At 38.8% G+C, this 17,884-nt stretch overlaps 1 protein-coding gene across 6 annotated transcripts in view; it reads right to left on the bottom strand.

Annotated features, from left to right (window-relative positions):
* The window catches only part of LOC119861038, a 362,455-nt gene that overhangs the window by 38,461 nt on the left and 306,110 nt on the right, over window positions 1-17,884 (bottom strand). For 4 of the 6 annotated variants that reach the window (XR_006274135.1, XR_006274119.1, XR_006274115.1 and 1 more), the window contains one exon: window positions 16,837-16,904. The gene's annotated coding sequence lies outside the window, so the exon portion shown is untranslated. Of the gene's footprint in view, window positions 1-6,152; window positions 6,558-16,836; window positions 16,905-17,884 lie in introns of those variants that run through there. The other 2 variants (XR_006274120.1, XR_006274117.1) reach the window with 1 other exon arrangement.

The raw sequence follows: 17,884 nt of genomic DNA, 5'->3' as shown, positions 1-17,884 counted from the left end.
CTGACCTTGGCTCTGTTTCCACATGGAACCATGTGTTTTGGGGGTTTGGGGAAAGTGACATTTTCACTTCAGAAGGGGAATTAGGGAAATTGTGCTCTACTATGAGATTCAGGAATGGGAAAAGGCCTAAGATGTATAGTGAAAAATGCATCGCTCATGAGAATTTTGGTTGTGTGCTTCAGACACTGGTATCAGCAAATGCAGCAAAACAACAAGTGGAGAAAGTTTGTTTGTTTGGGACTCCAGCAATACTATTTAGCCTTTAATAGTGGAGGACCAAAGCTGTGCAATATTCAAGATCTCCTCCTTGCTCCTCAACTGATACTATGTGTGTCTGAAACATCATCTGTCTTTTAGGGATGCCACCATTGTGTCTTGGGGAGGGATGGGGCTGCTAGTGATCATACTCTTATTATGGTGGGGCCTATTGCTTGGCATTTACTCACTCTTAATTGTGGTATTAGTCCATCTCTTTTCATATTTGTAAGGCACCTACAATCTTTTTTTTTTCTGAAGTGCTTTTTAATATGGCTGCTCTTGACCCTATATTTATCACATTCCCTGTCCCCATTTTCCTCATTCAGTCTTGCATTTGGACCTCCTTCTCCTATTATATTTCATGTAAGTTTTATAAAAGTTATACAGCAGCCATGGGTAGCATTTTATAAAGGAAATTAAGGAAGAAATGGTAAGAGAAATGTATTTTATGAACTGTAGCATGTAAACTAGCAGCAAAAACGTCCCATAGGAACCATAACCCAACAGATATATAAGAATGGCGTAAGGATTGTGGAGGAGACCATTTGGTAAACCAGGGTTTACCAAATTATCTCACTAGTAGTGGGATTTTAAAGAGATGGGCATGAAATCATGACCCACTGAAGTCAATGACAAAACTCTCACAGACTCAAGTGGGACCAGGGTTTCATCCATGAGCTCACCTATCTACTCTGGTGATTGCATTTTACTTTCTCCCAACAGACAGAGAGGATGAAGCCAAGAGGGAACTCAAATGTCTATTTGAACAGCAGCAATACTGAGAGGCATAAGAGGAAATGTATAGAAATAGCTTAAGGGGAGAGGGAAAAAAAAACCTTGGAAGAATATTATTCAAAAATAATGAGCCAGGCTGATCTGTCATTTGCAGAAACACAGAGCAATACTAGCATCAAGCTCACTTCTGCCCAGGAGGCTTTTAGGGAATGAGGTTACTTGCATTGATGTTGGAGCAGTCTGGGGCATATTATCAGTGGAAGAACCACAGGCTGACATTCCCCTCAGTCATCACTCTACAGCAGAATACCCTGCCTACCTGATACTGTCTGGTGGACAGTAATTCCCTCTTGGAACAGGGAGAGATAATTTATTATTTTGATTTGACAGACATACTCTCAGACTTTCTGTTATGAACATGTCCTATCATTTACATCTTTGCCACCTTACTCAGTCCTCCTTCAGTTTAAAAAAACACTGATATCACCTCCTAACGGGGTTAGTCAGATGTTTCAGTAAACAGTCTGACTGTGGAAGCAGAAATGCAGACAGAACCAGTGTGAAATGGCAATTTTCCTCCTCTGGCTACTGCTGTCTGCATTAAGACCAGCAGCTAGTCCTCCTCTAAATTGTGACCCCAGGGGATAATTAAGCTATTGCTGCCCTCACATTCCTAGCAGAAAAGACTGTTATATAACATTGCCAGCTTCCTGTGCTATAATACAACACTAACCTCACGGGAAATTGTTTAATACTACAATAGTGGCCCCTGGGAAGGACCTTTTACGTAGATTCTGAAATTAGTAGCATGGCCTGCCTTGGTCTATTACTGTTTTCAAATATCAAAGCTGTCCTCATTTCAGCATTTGTTCAGAAAGCATTTCAGTGTAACTGGGATGTTTTTAACTAAGTAATGGGGAAGTTTGAATATGAGAGATGAATGATTAACATTCCCCAAGCAAAGGACAGGCACTTTCCTTTCAGAGAACGGCCTACATGTATTGAGAGAGCTCCTGCTGAGTGATCTGTAATGTCAGGTCATGACGAGAGGCTAAAACATAGTGAAGAGGATTTCTCTGAAAACTGTTCTGGTGGAACTTTAACACCACTGGGTTTCTAGACTAAGAGAAAACTAAATAAAAGGTCAGACAGAGCATCACCTCAATTATAACCGGACAAATAAAGGTTTTATTTATTTTAATGAAAGAAAAATGTATTGGTTTACTTTATTGTTTTCTTATGAGAATTTGTCAGCTGTTAATCTGGATTTATTTTCTGTTCTTCTAAAATGATTTGACTCAACTGGTTTTTTTAGTTATAAAGTGAATTTTCAGTGCATCTGAAAATTGCAAGACTCAGTGTTCAAGATGCAGTTCTGCTTTTTAATAACCTGAATACAGAGCATGTTCAGAGATAGTGACACAGCACCTTAGCCTGAAAGTAGGAGGCCAATCTCTGAAACTGAGAAGATAGTTTGGTTTCCAGAACAATCCTGTTCTTGGGCTCTTCGCTGAGATTACCAACTGTGATGTCAATAGTTACCATGGGTGATGTAATACTAACAACTACATTGAGAGCAACAGTGCATGCACATACAGCACAATCAATCAACAAATGGTAACCAAGTTTGGTTACTACTGCATTGGCTAGCACTGGATTCAAATTAATGAGAGATGAAAAGTTCAGCAGCCCATTTACCAGTTGCTTGAGCTATTCACTCCTCATGCTGTCAAATTCCTTAGTTCAGTAAAACAGATTAAAAAGGAGACCGAAAGTTTTCCTGTTTACCCATAGTATGGTACAATACACATGTACAAGTAGCAGATGTTGTAAAAGCCATCCCGAGAATAAAATATAGGCTCCCTAGTCCACTCTGACTAGTGACAAAAGGAAAAGGATTATTTTAACCGTGAGTGTTCCTGCTGTATTCTTCTATTTAGTGGTTGTAGCACAAATGGACATATGAATCTTTAGCGCATCTAGCTCCAGTATTGCAATAAACCAACCACAGGGCAGATGCACTAACAAAACACAAACAAACCCCCCTCCCCACAATAATGAAAGGCTGCTAGATGTTAACTATACCAAGGAAACAATCAGTACCACACATAACATGTAAAAAAAGTATGCAGATTGTAACATCATAAAAACCTAATATCAGCCATACTGGGTCAGACCAACCATCCATCTAGCCCAGTATCCTGTTTTCTGGCAGTGGCCAGTGCCAGATGCTTTAGAGGGAATGAACAGAATTGTGATTATCAAGTGATCCATCCCATCCCAGCTTCTGGCAGTCAGAAGTTTAGGGATACCCAGAGCATAGGGTTGCATCCTTGACCATCTTGGTTAACAGACATTGATGGCCGTATTCTCCATGAACTTATCCAATTCTTTTTTTAACCCAATTATACTTTTGCCTTCATAATATCCCATGGCAATGAATTCCACAAGTTGACTGAGAGTTGCATAAAGATGTACTTCTTTATGTTTGTTTTTAAACCTGATGCCTTTTCATTTCATTGGGTGAGCCCTGGTTCAGTGAAGGGGTAAATGATGCTTTCTTATTCACTTTCTCCACACTATTCATGATTTTCTAGATGTCTATCATTTCCCCCCTCTTTTCTAAGACCAGTTCCAGTCTTTTTAATCTCTCCTCATTTGGAGGTTGTTCTATGCCCCTAATTTTTGTGGCCCTTTTCTGTACTTTTCCCAATTTTAATACATCTTTTTTGAGCTGGGGCAACCAGAACTGCACACAGTATTCAAAGTGTGGGCATACCATAGATTTATATAGTGGCATTATAATATCTTCTGATTTGTTATCTACTCTTTTCCCAATGGTTCCTACCATTCTATTAGCTTTTTTGACTACAGGTGCACATTGAGAAAAGGTTTTCACTGAACTATCCAAGATGACTCCAATATCTCTTTATTGAATGACAACAGCTAATTTAGATACCATCATTTTGTATGTGTGGTTGGGATAATGTTTTCCAATGTGTATTTTATTGCTCATAAGTGCAAAGAATTTCACCTTCCAGTTTGTTGCCCAATCACCCAGTTTTGTAAGATTCCTTTGTAACTCTTCTCAGTCAGCTTTGGACTTTACTATCTTGAATAATTTTGTATCATCTGCAAACTTTGCCACCTCACTGTTCACCCCTTTTCCCGATCTTTTATGAATATGTTGAACAGCACTGGTCACTGGGACCCCATTATTTACCTCTTTCTATTGTGAAAGCTGATAGAAAACAAAGAGTAGGAATAAACTAGCTTTTAACAAGTTACTAATCCATGAGGACCTTCCCTCTTATCTCATGACTGCTTACTTTGTGTAAAAGCCTTTTGTGATGACCTGGTGAAAGTCTTTCTGAAAGTCCAAGTATACTATGTATCACCCTTGTCAACATGCTAATTTTCAGAGGTATTGAGTATCTGCCAGTCCCACTGACCTCAGCTTCTCAAAACATAGGTCTGAGTTGTTTTAAATGAGAAATGTTTCTATGCCCCAAGAGAATTCTGGTGCACTGGAATTTATAGGTATCCAACCACTCATGGTGTAGTATGTTAACCACCATCTCTATAATACACCTGGACTTTCTTGTCAACCCTATTGTTACCTATTTCACTAAAGGGCATCAAAAAGAAACACAGGGCTAAAGGGCCTTAGAAATAACTCAATGGATTGGAGGCGTGGCAGATCTACAGTGATCTCTCCCCTCCCAATCCCATAGAAGCCCCTTCATATAAAAAAATCAGATGATTAGGATTCTTTTGTGGGTTGATGTGGTGTGGGGGATACAACTGCCTACAGGAAGGATGCTGACAGGGAACAACATCTCTCCAGAGCTTGCTCCCCTGACAATGCAGTGGAAATAACTTTAGAAAAGTGGCTGAGTGAATCAAATGAATTCTTTCTGCCTTCTACTCCCGTAAGATAGGTATAGGGAACAAGAACAATGGAGAATCCAAAGGCAACACAACTCCTCAAGAAGCTATCCTGCCACGAGGCAGGGGCTTAGGGAGCATTGCAAAGAGGACAAGCACTAAAGCTTGTTAGAAAATGATGGGGTTTAGTGGAACATTTCACATTTTTAGTCAAAACCAAGCCAGTCAAAACCCAAAATATTTTGATTCTGCAATGCTGCCTTGGTGCCTCAGGCTTCAAACTCCCAGGCTGGACTTAATTTCCTCATGATGCACCATTGTCTTGATGCCGTAAGCTGTGCATCACAGCAGTTTCATGGCCATAGGAGATGTTTGTCCAGTGATCTCAGCCCATAGTGTAGAATGGGACTCTCAGACATAGAAATGACAACTCCCACTATGAGACACCACAGCAGTGCATCAAAACATTTTAGTTTTTGGCTGTAAACCAAACATTTTTTTGTTTTTGGAAGAAAAATTTAAGTTTTCCACAGAAAACAAACACTTTTTGGAAAACAAAACAAAGACAATTTTCATTTAGTTGAAAAGCTAATTTTATGTTAGAAAACAGTTTTGAGAGGAATTTTTGACTAGTCATAGTGACATGCTATATGAATGTCTCTCAATCCAAGGTGGTAGACCTATTTTATCATGAGGATCCACAGGTTCCATAGAGTGCAAAGGCTGATTCTCTATCATCTCTGTGCAGTTGCAAATGGTTTTTCCATGCATGCGATACAAATTGGAAACTTGAGAAAATGAGCCTGGCTGTGTTTTCTGGCTAATTTCCCTTCTTTTATTGGTTATTCACTAGTGTTGCTGGCACAAAAGCCCGAGGCAGGCAACAGCTGGATTCGTTGCCCGGTGTGCGTCGCCCAATAATCACAACGGGGTGGAGAAGTAGAAAAGTTTATTTGAAGCTTCAAGCGGTACAGGGAGACAACAATCTCAAATCTTGCACACCAGTGCAAGCAGTTACACATATTTTATACATTAATTCTTTAGCATACTTATCCAATAGCAAGCTGCCCTAAGTATCCATATTGCCAGATATATAGATATATATCCGATATACCAGCCAGTTCCCCTTTTTCCTCTTATCATCTATTCCCCCATATATGGAGTTGTTCGTTCAGCATTATCTAACATTCCTGTCCTGATTGACCTAATCTTGCTCCAGCCAGTCTGCGCCTGCAATACACTGTTGCAAATTTCTCAGCGTGACCGTTGAGAGTGTCTCCAGGCAGAAAAGGGAAGGGGGGGAGGGCATCTGGGCCTAGAGCGAGGGGGCTTCGACACTCGTGGTCTTCCATCCCCTTGAGTTACCTAGTAGCCATGCCCAGTGTCCCCAACACTAGGATGAGTGGATGGTAATATAACCTAATAGCAGACTCGTTTTATCATTCAGAGGTACCCTTACCAGAACTACCTATCTCTCTATTGCATCTAAAAAACCCCTATGTTAAAAAATATTAAAGTTACAAATTTAGGCATTCAAAATTTAGAAGATGCCAGAAGATTGCCTGTGCAACCTTAACTCGTCCCCCATGTCTGTATACATTACACCGCAGTCTTCAAGCATGCTCAGTCAATCTGTGGGAATGGCACATATGCAGTCTAGTTTCCATACTGGAACGCTAAAAAGATAGAGAATGACCAGTGCAGACAGACTCTTCAGAGACTGTAGCTGCCACATTCACACATTTCAGTTCACACATGCTGCAAAGATATTTTTTCAGAGCCTTAACTTGACCAAATTTAGGCAGATTTTTATGGGGACAGCAAAAGCACATCCTTAACAGTGACCACAGTGACCCTTTCCTGCCAAATTTGGCCCTCACTAAAGTTGGGCACTAAAGTTTCTCAGTAAATAAAATGGCTGCATGTTTTGTTTAATACAGATAAATTTGTTGGTTTGCCTAACTTGATTCTCAGAAATGGCTGAACCATTTTAGATGAAATTCTCCCCTGGCATCTCAGATGATCAGGAAACCCACTGATCTTGACCAGGGTCTATGCTCAGCATTCAGAGGCCAAAGACTATAAGCACTTAACACATTCACATCAGCAGTAATGCCATTTAATATGCAAGATGCCATTGAACAAAAGTAATACATGCACCAAAGAGCCTTATTAACCGTATGTACTGTGGAAATATATAGCAGCAATAACAATTTTTACTGGATTAAACATAGCTAACAAATACTCAAACTACAAGACAACAATAAACCTAACAGAAGTAAAAGTTAAAGTATCTAAATATATGAATGCCAAATAGAGGCTGATAATGCTGCCACACCAGTCTGATATTTATGTACAAAAAGTCAAATAATAATATAGGTGGGAGAAATATGCAGTTAAAGGCAACATAAAACAGATTTTCTGTAAGTGTAATTATATGGTAAAAGGACTATCAGTGCAATAGTTACATTTCATACAGATGAGTTCCTCAAAGATCTTTTAGTTGTGACCATATCTAGTATGTCAGCGAATCAGGAAATTAACTGTTCTCCAAACATCACACCTGTCCATGGTAATTTTAATATTAATCCTCCTATTTATATCAACTGAAGATCCATTTTAGGCATCATAAACAGTCTGTAGAACAGCTGTTTATAAAAATGTCAGACTTCCAAAAAGAACTTAGTTTTGATTATGATCATGACCCTTTTATTTGGTTTCCATGCAAGTAGAATATTGTTTGTGGACATTTTTGTGGAAAGCACATTTTTGGCTTGTAGCTGAGATTCCTTTAATCACAAAGTGAAATTGTGAAATTAAATTATTTCAAAGTAAAACAAAATTCATTTTATTTGTGTGAAATTATAAATTGCTTGTAAAGATTAATTCAATCTGGCAACAGAAGTGTACTAAGGTGACCCGTTACAGTGTTTTTATATCAAATACTTGCAGGAATAGCTGTTGCAAAATCTTGCAAGCAATTCATAGGCCAAAAAACTATTTTTTAAATTGCAAATGGAAACAAAATTTGTAAAAGTCAGTGTGTCTTCATGGTCACTTTGCAAATACAAAAAAACTCCTGAAATTGTTGATTGTGAATTATTAACCCAGGTGGCTGAATCAACATATCAACTGTTCTCATACATGGCTTTAAAATTATTTTGTGAAGCTCCTTGCTACTCCTGTTTAATTTTACACCAGTATCTGATCATTGAAAAGAAGAATGAGGTGCTTTATAGTAATTTTTTATAGTAATTGGTATGTCTATCTGAGACTTCTGTTTTTGGGTTGCGAGCATTGTTATTGACCTCACTAGGAGCAGAACTGGATCTTTTTATTGTAATAAATAAGAATAATTCCTAAGCACTTCTCTACAAAGTGCTTTACAATATTACTTAATTAATTGTTGCAACACCTCCGTGATGCGTTTTGCCCGTTTCACAGACTGGGGGAAACATTGGGAGAAACACAGGACTCCATCATCTCTGGCAAATTATATCAGCTGACTAGCCCATAGAATCTGTCATTTGTCCAAGGTCACAGAGGAAGTCAGTGGGATTAGAAATTATTCAGGCTCCTAGTCCTTAACTCAGATCATACCTCTTCTTAAGCAATGGGAGTGAAACCCTACCCTTACAGAAGTCAATAAGAGTTTTGTCATTGACTTCAAAGGGGCCAGGATTTCACCAATGAGATTTAAGGCAAAATGGGTTAGGAAGGATCGACAGAATGAAAATAGAAAACAATCCAAGGTTTTGCTTAATTTTGCTCACTGTCAAACATTTACAACTTATTTCCAGTCTGAATTCCTCTCTCTCATAAATATCATGAGTCTTTTCTTTGGAATGAAAAATGTTTTTTTCTGAATTATAAATGGATTACAGGAAAACTTTCACACAAAAACCTTAATGAAGTTCTGTCACAATATGAACCAGGATGACATTTGATAAAAATGATGAAAACAACCCTACTTTGTAATGATAATTTGGTAACTTGGAATACAACTTTTTTCCTATTATCCTGACTAAGAAGTTTTTTTGATGCATTATTTACTATGTGAACAATCTGAGACCTAATGAATAATGAACCAATGTCAACTAGGCACAAACCTTTGTAGATTTTAAGATATACGATATGAAGAACTCTACTCTGTATATTCAAGACAGCTTTAGAGTAAAACAACAGAAAACGTGTCTATAGTTGTCAAAACTGCTAAGGACTGATACTTTTCACGAAAGGAGGGTAGAAAAAAGCTCAACAAAAATAAATTGCATATTAATTCATCTGTGGGAAAACAAAGTAGAAACTTCAAACACTTAGTGTGTGTAAGATAATCATTTTTATTTATTCAGAAATAAACAGCTGCAAAGCAAAACAGAAAGAGACTTTTCCTGGCTGTTGTCATTATTACTATGTCACACCTTAGCCATACCAACATTTATACTAGTCTCAAATCAAAGATTGCTTTAAGAATATGCATTTCATTGATAATGCAACAGAACTATATGCTTGATAAGTAAAACAAGCCATTTAATAAAAATATAGGGCCAGATCCTACCTTGTGCCCATCACCATTCAATATGAAACTAATCAATCCAGTAACTGTAATATCCAATACTTCCGTGGTATCCAGGAATCATTAGCTATCACAATATAAGATACGCACTTCACCCGTCTTATCTAAACTCAGACTGGATTGTTTCATAATAAGTCAATTGTATAACTTTTTTGTAAGGAATTAAAATGATAGACTACAGGGACATATGTACCCAACGAATACATTGTTTAAAAAAATCTTGTTTTAAGAAACACTGTACAAGAAAATAAATTAATGTGTTTTGATGTCCTATGGAACTGACAATATAAAAATCTATGCCTATTCCATGGCTATTTCCCATCAGAAATCACTCTTCTTAGTTATTGATAATGGAAACAAAGAGTGAAAAGAGTGTCCTACCCAATACAGCCTTACTACATGCACAAAAAGCCACAATTGAGGATTTTTTTTTAAGGCTGGTTAAAAAATTACCTGGTTAGGGAGGAAGTTAAGGAAGCTATAGAAAATAAATTTATAAACGAATATATAACCACTGGAAGAAAGGGGAAGTTGATAGTAATAAATATAAATCAGAAGTTAGGAATTGTAGAAAACTGATAAGAGTAACAAAGGGACACAAGCAATGTCCCCTCTAATTTTTGACAGGCCATGTGTGCAAAAATTTCTTCTATGCAAATTGTTGTGCTTCTGTGCAAATTTTTGTGCACGCAGTGTTTCGCCATGTGTGCAGGGTTTAGGATCTGTGTGCGCACACACAGCTTAGAGGGAACAGTGGATACAAGGAGAAATCTGTGCCCAGCAGAGTTAAGGACAATAAGGAGTTAATTAAATATGCTAGGAACAATAAGAATTCTGGCAATGTCATTGATCCATTATTAGATGGAAATGGTAGAATTAACAATAATAATGCAAAGAGCCAGAAATATAAATATTTGTGTAATCTATTTGGGGGGGGGAAACAGATATACGCATCATATGATGATAACACTTCCTTTCCACTAGTATCTCTGGAGGATGTTAAACCAAAGTTATTAAAGTTAAACATTTTTAATCAGCAGGTCCAGATAAGTTACATCCCAGAGTTTTAAAACAAATGGCTGAGGAGCTCGCTGGACCATTAGTGTTGATTTTCAGTAAGTTCCAAAAGACAGGAAAAAAGCCGATGTACCAGTTTTTTTTTAAAAAGGTTTAATGGGATGGCCAGGCTGTTATAGGCCTGTCAGTCTGACATCGATCCCAAGTAAGATAATGGAGCGGCTAATACAGGACTCAAATGAGGGTAATACATTAATGGAAATAACATGTGTTTATGGAAAATAGATCCCGTCAGACTAACTTGATATTTTTATGAGATAACAAATTTGGTGATAAAGATAATAGTGTTGATATAATAGACTTCTGTAAGGCATTTAACTTGATACCACATGACATTTGATTTAAAAACTAGAATGATATAAAATTAACATGTCTCACATTAACGGATTAAAAACTGGCTAACTGATTGGTCTCAATGTAATTCTAAATGGGGAATCATCATCAAGCAGATGTGTTTCCAGTAGGCTTCCAGCAGGGATCTGTTCATGGCCCTACACTGTTTAACATTTTTATAAGTGACTTGCAAGAAACATAAAACCATCACTGATAAAGTTTGCAGATGACAAAAAAAAAAGTGGGGGAGTGGTAAATAATGAAGACGACAGGTCACTGGTGCAGAGTGATTTGGATTGATTGGTAAGCTGGGTGCAAACAATTTGCGATTTAATATGGCTAAATATAAATGTATACATCTAGGAACAACAGATGTAGGCACTATTACAGGATGGGGGACTTATCCTGGGAAGCAGAGACTCTGAAAAAGATTTGGAGGTGATGGTGGATAATCAACTGAACATAAGCTTCCAATGTGATGCTATGGCCAACAGAGCTAATGTGATCCTGGGATGCATAAACAGGAGAATCTCTGGTAGGAGTAGAGTGGGTTATTTTACCTCTTTATTTGGCGCCAGTGCAACCACTGCTGGGATAATGTGTCCAGTTCTGGTGCCCACAATTCAAGAAGGATGTTGATAAATTGGAGAGCATTCAGAGAAGAGCTACAAGAATGATTAAAGGATTAGAAAACGTACCTATCATGTTCGACTCAAAGAGCTATATCTATTTAGCTCAACAAAAAAGAAGGCTAAGGGCTGGCTTGATTACAGTCTATGAGTAGTTACATGGAGAATAAATATTTAATTGGCTCTTCAGTCTATCAGAGAAAGGTTTAACAAGATCCAATGGCTGGAAGCTGAGGTTAGACAAATTCAGACTGGAAATAAGTTGTAAATGTTTTGACAGTGAGCAAAATTAACCATTGGAATAATTTGTCAAGGTTTATGGTGGATTCTCCATCATTGGCAATTTTAAAATCATGACTGGATGTTTTTTCTGAAAGATCTGCTCTAGGAATTATTTTAAGGAAGTTATACAGGAGGTCAGACTAGAGATCACAACGGCCTCTTCGGGCTTTGGAATCTATGAAACCTGAGAAAGTACCTGAAATGAACATGGACAGAGAGTTGGACAGAAATGCTTTAAAACTAATGAGTGAACTCCAGCAAAAAATGTTCTAACCTGCAGGGACCAGAGGCCCTATGAAAATGCTTAACATAAAGGGGGATTCCCACTGGAACCTGAAAGAGATGCACATTTAAAGCTTGCTATTAGCCCTTCCCTGGGTATGTTTGTTACATAAACCTAGTTTATGGAGGAAAAACAAGTTAGATTTGGGACTGGATCCAGATTCCCTTGAAGTCAATGGAGGTCTTTCCATTCAATCCAAATGGACTTTGGTGAGGCCTTTGGAATTAAGCGTCTACATGTTCCTGAATGAACTCTCATGTGAATGATCTTTCACCATATACTCTGAGGTATCTCTATTAATTCAACTTTAATAATGAACTGGAAATAAAGGTGCTGATACTAATTGCCAAGCACTTCTGTGCTGAAATCAATTCTTAACACTGACCATAATAAATGCATAAGGGTTTTATATAAAATTTGTTCTTAAAATAGCCATGAATCTTCCTAATGTGTCATTGACATTTGTTATTACTTGGCTGTGGACTGGCTTTGAATATTTTATGAAACATTTATGCAGAAGGGGAAGTGGGATTCATAAGACTTAGACACATACAATATGCTGAAAATTAGTGGCAATTACCACTAGGGTAAAATTAGTATAATCAACCATTGATTTCTTATAAAAATACAGACTTAATTAGTGGCAGGTGGATATTTCTTCCATTTTAAAATGTACTTTGTTAGGGATTTATTTGCATATTCTTAGCTTTCTCAGGATTAAGTAAAATTCTGTTTAAATGTGAACTTCGACTAATTAACTCCTGGTAAACAGAGAAATCTTGAAAGAAAAGGAGTACTTGTGGCACCTTAGAGACTAACAAATTTATTTGAACATAAGCTTTCGTGAGCTACAGCTCACTTCATCAGATTGCATTCGGTGGAAAATACAGTGGGGAGATTTATATACACAGAGAACATGAAACAATGGGTGTTACCATACACACTGTAACGAGAGTGATCACTTAAGATGAGCTATTACCAGCAGGAGAGCGGGGCGGGGGAAAGCCTTTTGTAGTGATAATCAAGGTGGGCATTTCCAGCAGTTGATAAGAACATCTGAGGAACAGTGTGCGGTGGAGGGGGGGAATGTTAGGTTCTCTGTAAAGAAAGAATTATAAGTATTCCTTTCATCTCCAAATACTTTGTCAAAACCGGAGTAATAGTTATGTGATAGCATCCAGTCAGTGAGGAACAGATTGTGAACCAGTGAAAGTGGGATTCTAAATTTATAAGGAAGCAGCTGTTTTGTCTCTGTAATATAAGGTGAAATACATGGAAATGATATGTTTCAGAGTAGCAGCCATGTTAGTCTGTATCCGCAAAAAGAAAAAGGAGTACTCTAAGGTGCCATAAGTACTCCTTTTCTTTTACATTGGAAATGTTACATTTACAATGGGGCCCCCTGTAGTCTATTCTATGCCTCTGTGAAATCCATTTTGAAATGATAGGCGTGGAAGTCAGTGGATACTGACTCCTGTCATATGATAGATCCTAAAAGTTCTAACCATTGGTCATAGGGTGCTTCACTCACGGCTGGAGAGCCTCCTTCTGGCTGAGTCTGGGGATTAGATCTGCGAGGTCAATGCCCCTTCCTGCGGTTACGCACATCTGGTCACCCTCTCAGTCTCAATCTCTTGGGACTCAGCTGCCTGCCCCTCGTGGCATGGCCCTCTGTCCAGGTCCACTGTGGTTTTTCGCTTTCCAGGAAAATTGCATCATCTAAATCTCTCAGGACTCACTGTTTGAGACAGGTCTCTTTCACTACCCCCTTAACATTGTCACTTCTCCAGTGGCTGGTAGGGGAACCTAGGCCCACCCACAAAACTGGGTTCCCTAGAGAACAAGCAGCCAAGGTTTGCAGGGTCCAAAACCTTACTGCTATATCTGTTGGGTAATTCCTACCTTGCCTTTTCTCACCCTGCAAGTGACTGCAGACCCCTTCTACTCTCAGCTACTGACTTTTATACAGGCCCCTTCTGTTCCTGTCTAAATGAGCTTCATCTCTAATTAGTCCTTGTTCCTGACTCCTCCTCCAGGTGCAGCCAAGGTGGTTAATTGGCCCATGTAGCCACCTTAACCACTTCAGGCCTGGTGTGTGGCAGACACCTCATCACATCATGTTCTAGGACTGGAAAGAAATAAAGCTGAATTTCTTGCCAACACTCCTGTGTCACTCATTTATTATGTAAGAAATTGTTATCAAGCAGTCAGTGGATAAATAAACTATTCAGACACAACAGAAATTTACTACAAGCTGATTGCATATGTAAGAATGAGTGGACTTACCAAGTCTAAGGAGATTTACAGACTTTAAGGAGATCTGACTTCTGGGTTTAAACCTATATGACTAATAGAGCAGTAGGCAAAGAAATAAGTTAAATTCTGCCTCATATACATGGGTTGCAGTGTCCATTGAGAATGGGAGTTGTGCCACACATCTAAGATCTGACTCTGGCTGACAGTAATTTCTTTCCTACTGGATTCTGGTCCAGATGTTCCTCTACAATCTGCTTAAGCAACACAAAGAGGCCAGATCCTGGCTGTAACTGACCAGTTCAGAATTCCTCTAGTGGAAGGTGTCACATTCTGGGGTGCAATGCAGACCAGTGAAGGGTCATGTCACCACCTGTCCTGCAACCTTGGGTGCCCTCACAATTGCTTTGCTGATGTAGCTCTCACTCTGGGCTGCTCACACACAACTAAACAGCAAGCAGGTCACACCCTTGAGTGTCTGTGCATAGCTGCCATCCTGGTCCAGCAACTCTGACCCCAGCACCCTCTCAGGAACACACCACCACACTCTGGCTTCCAGCCCTTTGGTTAAACACTTGCAGGGTGACCCAAACACATTCCCAATCCTGAATTTTCCCCAAAATATGTGCTTCTGCGCTGTCCAGCCCTCTCCTGGAGAGGTTCAGATATTATAGGTCCATGCCCTGCAAGGGGTCAATATCCAGCAGCCTGCTACTTTAAATGGAGTTACCAAATAGCTCAATTTAAACACAGCACTGGATTAATTTTGATTTAAAATTAAAACAAGACAGATTTGAAGTAAGTGTAAGTACAAGGTATTAAAGTCAGAAATAGTTACAAGAGAAATAAATATAAAACTCTTTCTAGTAGCTAAAACTTAAACTAGACTTGGTTCAAGGTAAAATCCACCAGCATTGTTAACCAATGTTCATGTCAGGAACCTCTCCCGAAGTCAAAGGCTGTTTCCCTTGTCCTTCTAGGTGAAAGACAGAAAGAAAGAAGGCCAGCCAGCCACCAGGGATGTTTTTGCCCTCACTTTTGTAGTCCTGACACCCTTTGAAATGCATTTTCCTGAGGGTTACCACTAGATAAAGTTCCTTCCCTCTATGAGGAACCATGGAGTCTCATGGTGAAAGAGGTTTCATGTTGCTTGCTAAATGTGGATCAATCTTTCCTGTCCCCCTCCATTGCCAAACAATGATCACTGGACCTGGTGATTGCCAATCACCTTTTATGACACGTGGCTAAAGGTGTCAGCTTGCCCTTTGTTTTTGAGAAATTGGTTTACCCCTCTTGCTGTCCCAAGGACTTTGTTACTACTGATATGAAAATGAGATAAACACATATTCTTGTTTAGAATAGACCTGTTTACAACATCCGCCTAGTCAGGGCTATGTAGGTTTGAACATGTACTATCCGTCATTGTACTGGGAATTCATAACTTTGCATATAATATTTCTACATACATTTCAGCATGATATTATTGATCAGTGAGTTATTAGTTTTCAAATGACACCTCACAAGGCACATTTTGTACAAAAATTATTACAACTAGTGTGTAGACCAGGGTTGCAATCAGTCACAGAATGGAATTCTCAACTGGTGTAAAACCAGCAGAGCTAACCTCCTTTACTAACTGCTTTTCGGCTTCCCATCGCCTTAGTGTAGGGTGTACATCAGAGATAGGGAATGGGAGAGAGAAAGCCTAGCAGAGCTCTACTACACTGATCCTCCACGGAGTATAGGGTTACTTCAGTTGCCATGTAAATTAGAGCAGCCTATAGGGCTCCTAACTCCTCAACCTGCTTTCCTTCCACCACTGTGACAATGACAACTTAGAGAGACTGTCCCCTCCAGCACTCTCAATATCAGAGAGAAAGCCACCCCTGTCCTCTATACAACTTCTGAAAATAAGATTCTGGTCTGTTCAAGCCACCTTTCACCTTTAGCAGCATAAGAGAGCCACTACTTGTTCCGTGAATTTGGTAAGGCTGAAGTGCTGGAGAATTAAGAATAGTGTAGCATGGGAAGAGGAGCCTATTTCTATCATCTGTCTCCTCTCCAAGCGTGTTCCACATTTCTCATCTATGGAAAAGTCTTTTTAGGTTTTCAGAATGTATCCATTGCAAAGCTCTGTCCCTTCCTCTGGATAGGTCCATCTGCAGCACAGCTGATGTCTACTACCCTGTAGATGTACTTACAGCAGGATTGGGCCTATGCATTCTTACAACACTTAATGTGCTCATTACTGAGTGGCTACATGGCTAGGAGATTAATCCTAGGGAGCCTCTCATTTCTAGATAACTGATTTGTATAGCACCTACGTTGGTAATGACCAAAAGTCATTACTTTATGAAGGGTTTGTGGTGGCTAACGGGAAATGAGTCGATACTCTCACTCCTATTGTAAGTGGACAAGTGAACATAGCATTATAAGTGCTAACAAAACTCGTATTTACTGACTCCTTTTCCACAGTCTCAGCAGAGAAGCCAAAGATTAAATGGAGACGTGAAGTGCATTACCTTCTCAGGTCTTAGCAGGCGTCATCCCAGGAAAGCTCGCAATGCTATTGTCCATGCTGTACCTCTTTCTGAAATAGAAGATTTGAATCTATGGGACCGTCTAGCTAGCAACTTTTCTGAGCACTAAATTCTAAACGTAAAAGTGCATATTATACATTAATACTTATTTTAGAACATTTATGATTTCACCTAATAATTAACATAGTATCTACCTCTTAAGTCAAAAGTATTTATGCACATCATAAGATTCCTTAGAGTCAGAGTTCTGTGTGCTATATTCCTCTTAATGGATGCACGTAATTTCCATTAGTGTTAAGAGGAATTATGCATATGAACTGAGGAGGAAGATCTCTCAGCCTGATGTGAAGACATATTGGCTACAGAAACCCTAATCCTGTTATAGATCATCTACATTGGCTTCAAAGCAGATAAATTAAGGTGTACTATTTACATGAGCATGTCTGTATTAGTATACGTTTTGCCATTTCTTAGGCAGTATCCATTTTTCCTCAGATTGCATCACCAGAAAGCTCATCTGGACTTGCCTTCATTGAAGGGAGGGGGCTCTTTGCTTCATTTTAGACTTACATTATTGATTTTTTCCAGGTGCCATTGTTTGGTATAGTACACCGTTGAATGGCGCTCTACACATTCAAACCTTTGAAAATGGCTTTTATAATGCAAGTGTGGTACAACCTTAACTATGTGGTCATGAATGGTGATGCTATGCTATATGGATAGAGCCACATGACCCAGGGAGCACAGAAGGTTCAAATCACTTGAAAGGTAAGTCTATCCCCAATGTATGTAGTGATACACTGTTTGGATTATAAAATAAATTCTATGAAATTCAGATGAGACACTGGAATGGATAACTGCAGCTGAGATGCTGAAAACATCTCGTAAATCAATCATTCCAGGCGTGTGAACGAATTTCCGGGTTGGTTTTGTACATATTTCATTTTTGCTGGTTTGTTTGATATGAAAGGTTTCTTTATTTGTAATTTCCGTGCTCTAATTCTTTCCTTTTTTTAAAATGGTCACTCAT

This window comes from Dermochelys coriacea, chromosome 9, assembly GCF_009764565.3.
Source record: "Dermochelys coriacea isolate rDerCor1 chromosome 9, rDerCor1.pri.v4, whole genome shotgun sequence".
Lineage (NCBI taxonomy): Eukaryota > Metazoa > Chordata > Testudines > Dermochelyidae > Dermochelys > Dermochelys coriacea.
This window is presented reverse-complemented; position numbering and strand designations above follow the sequence as displayed.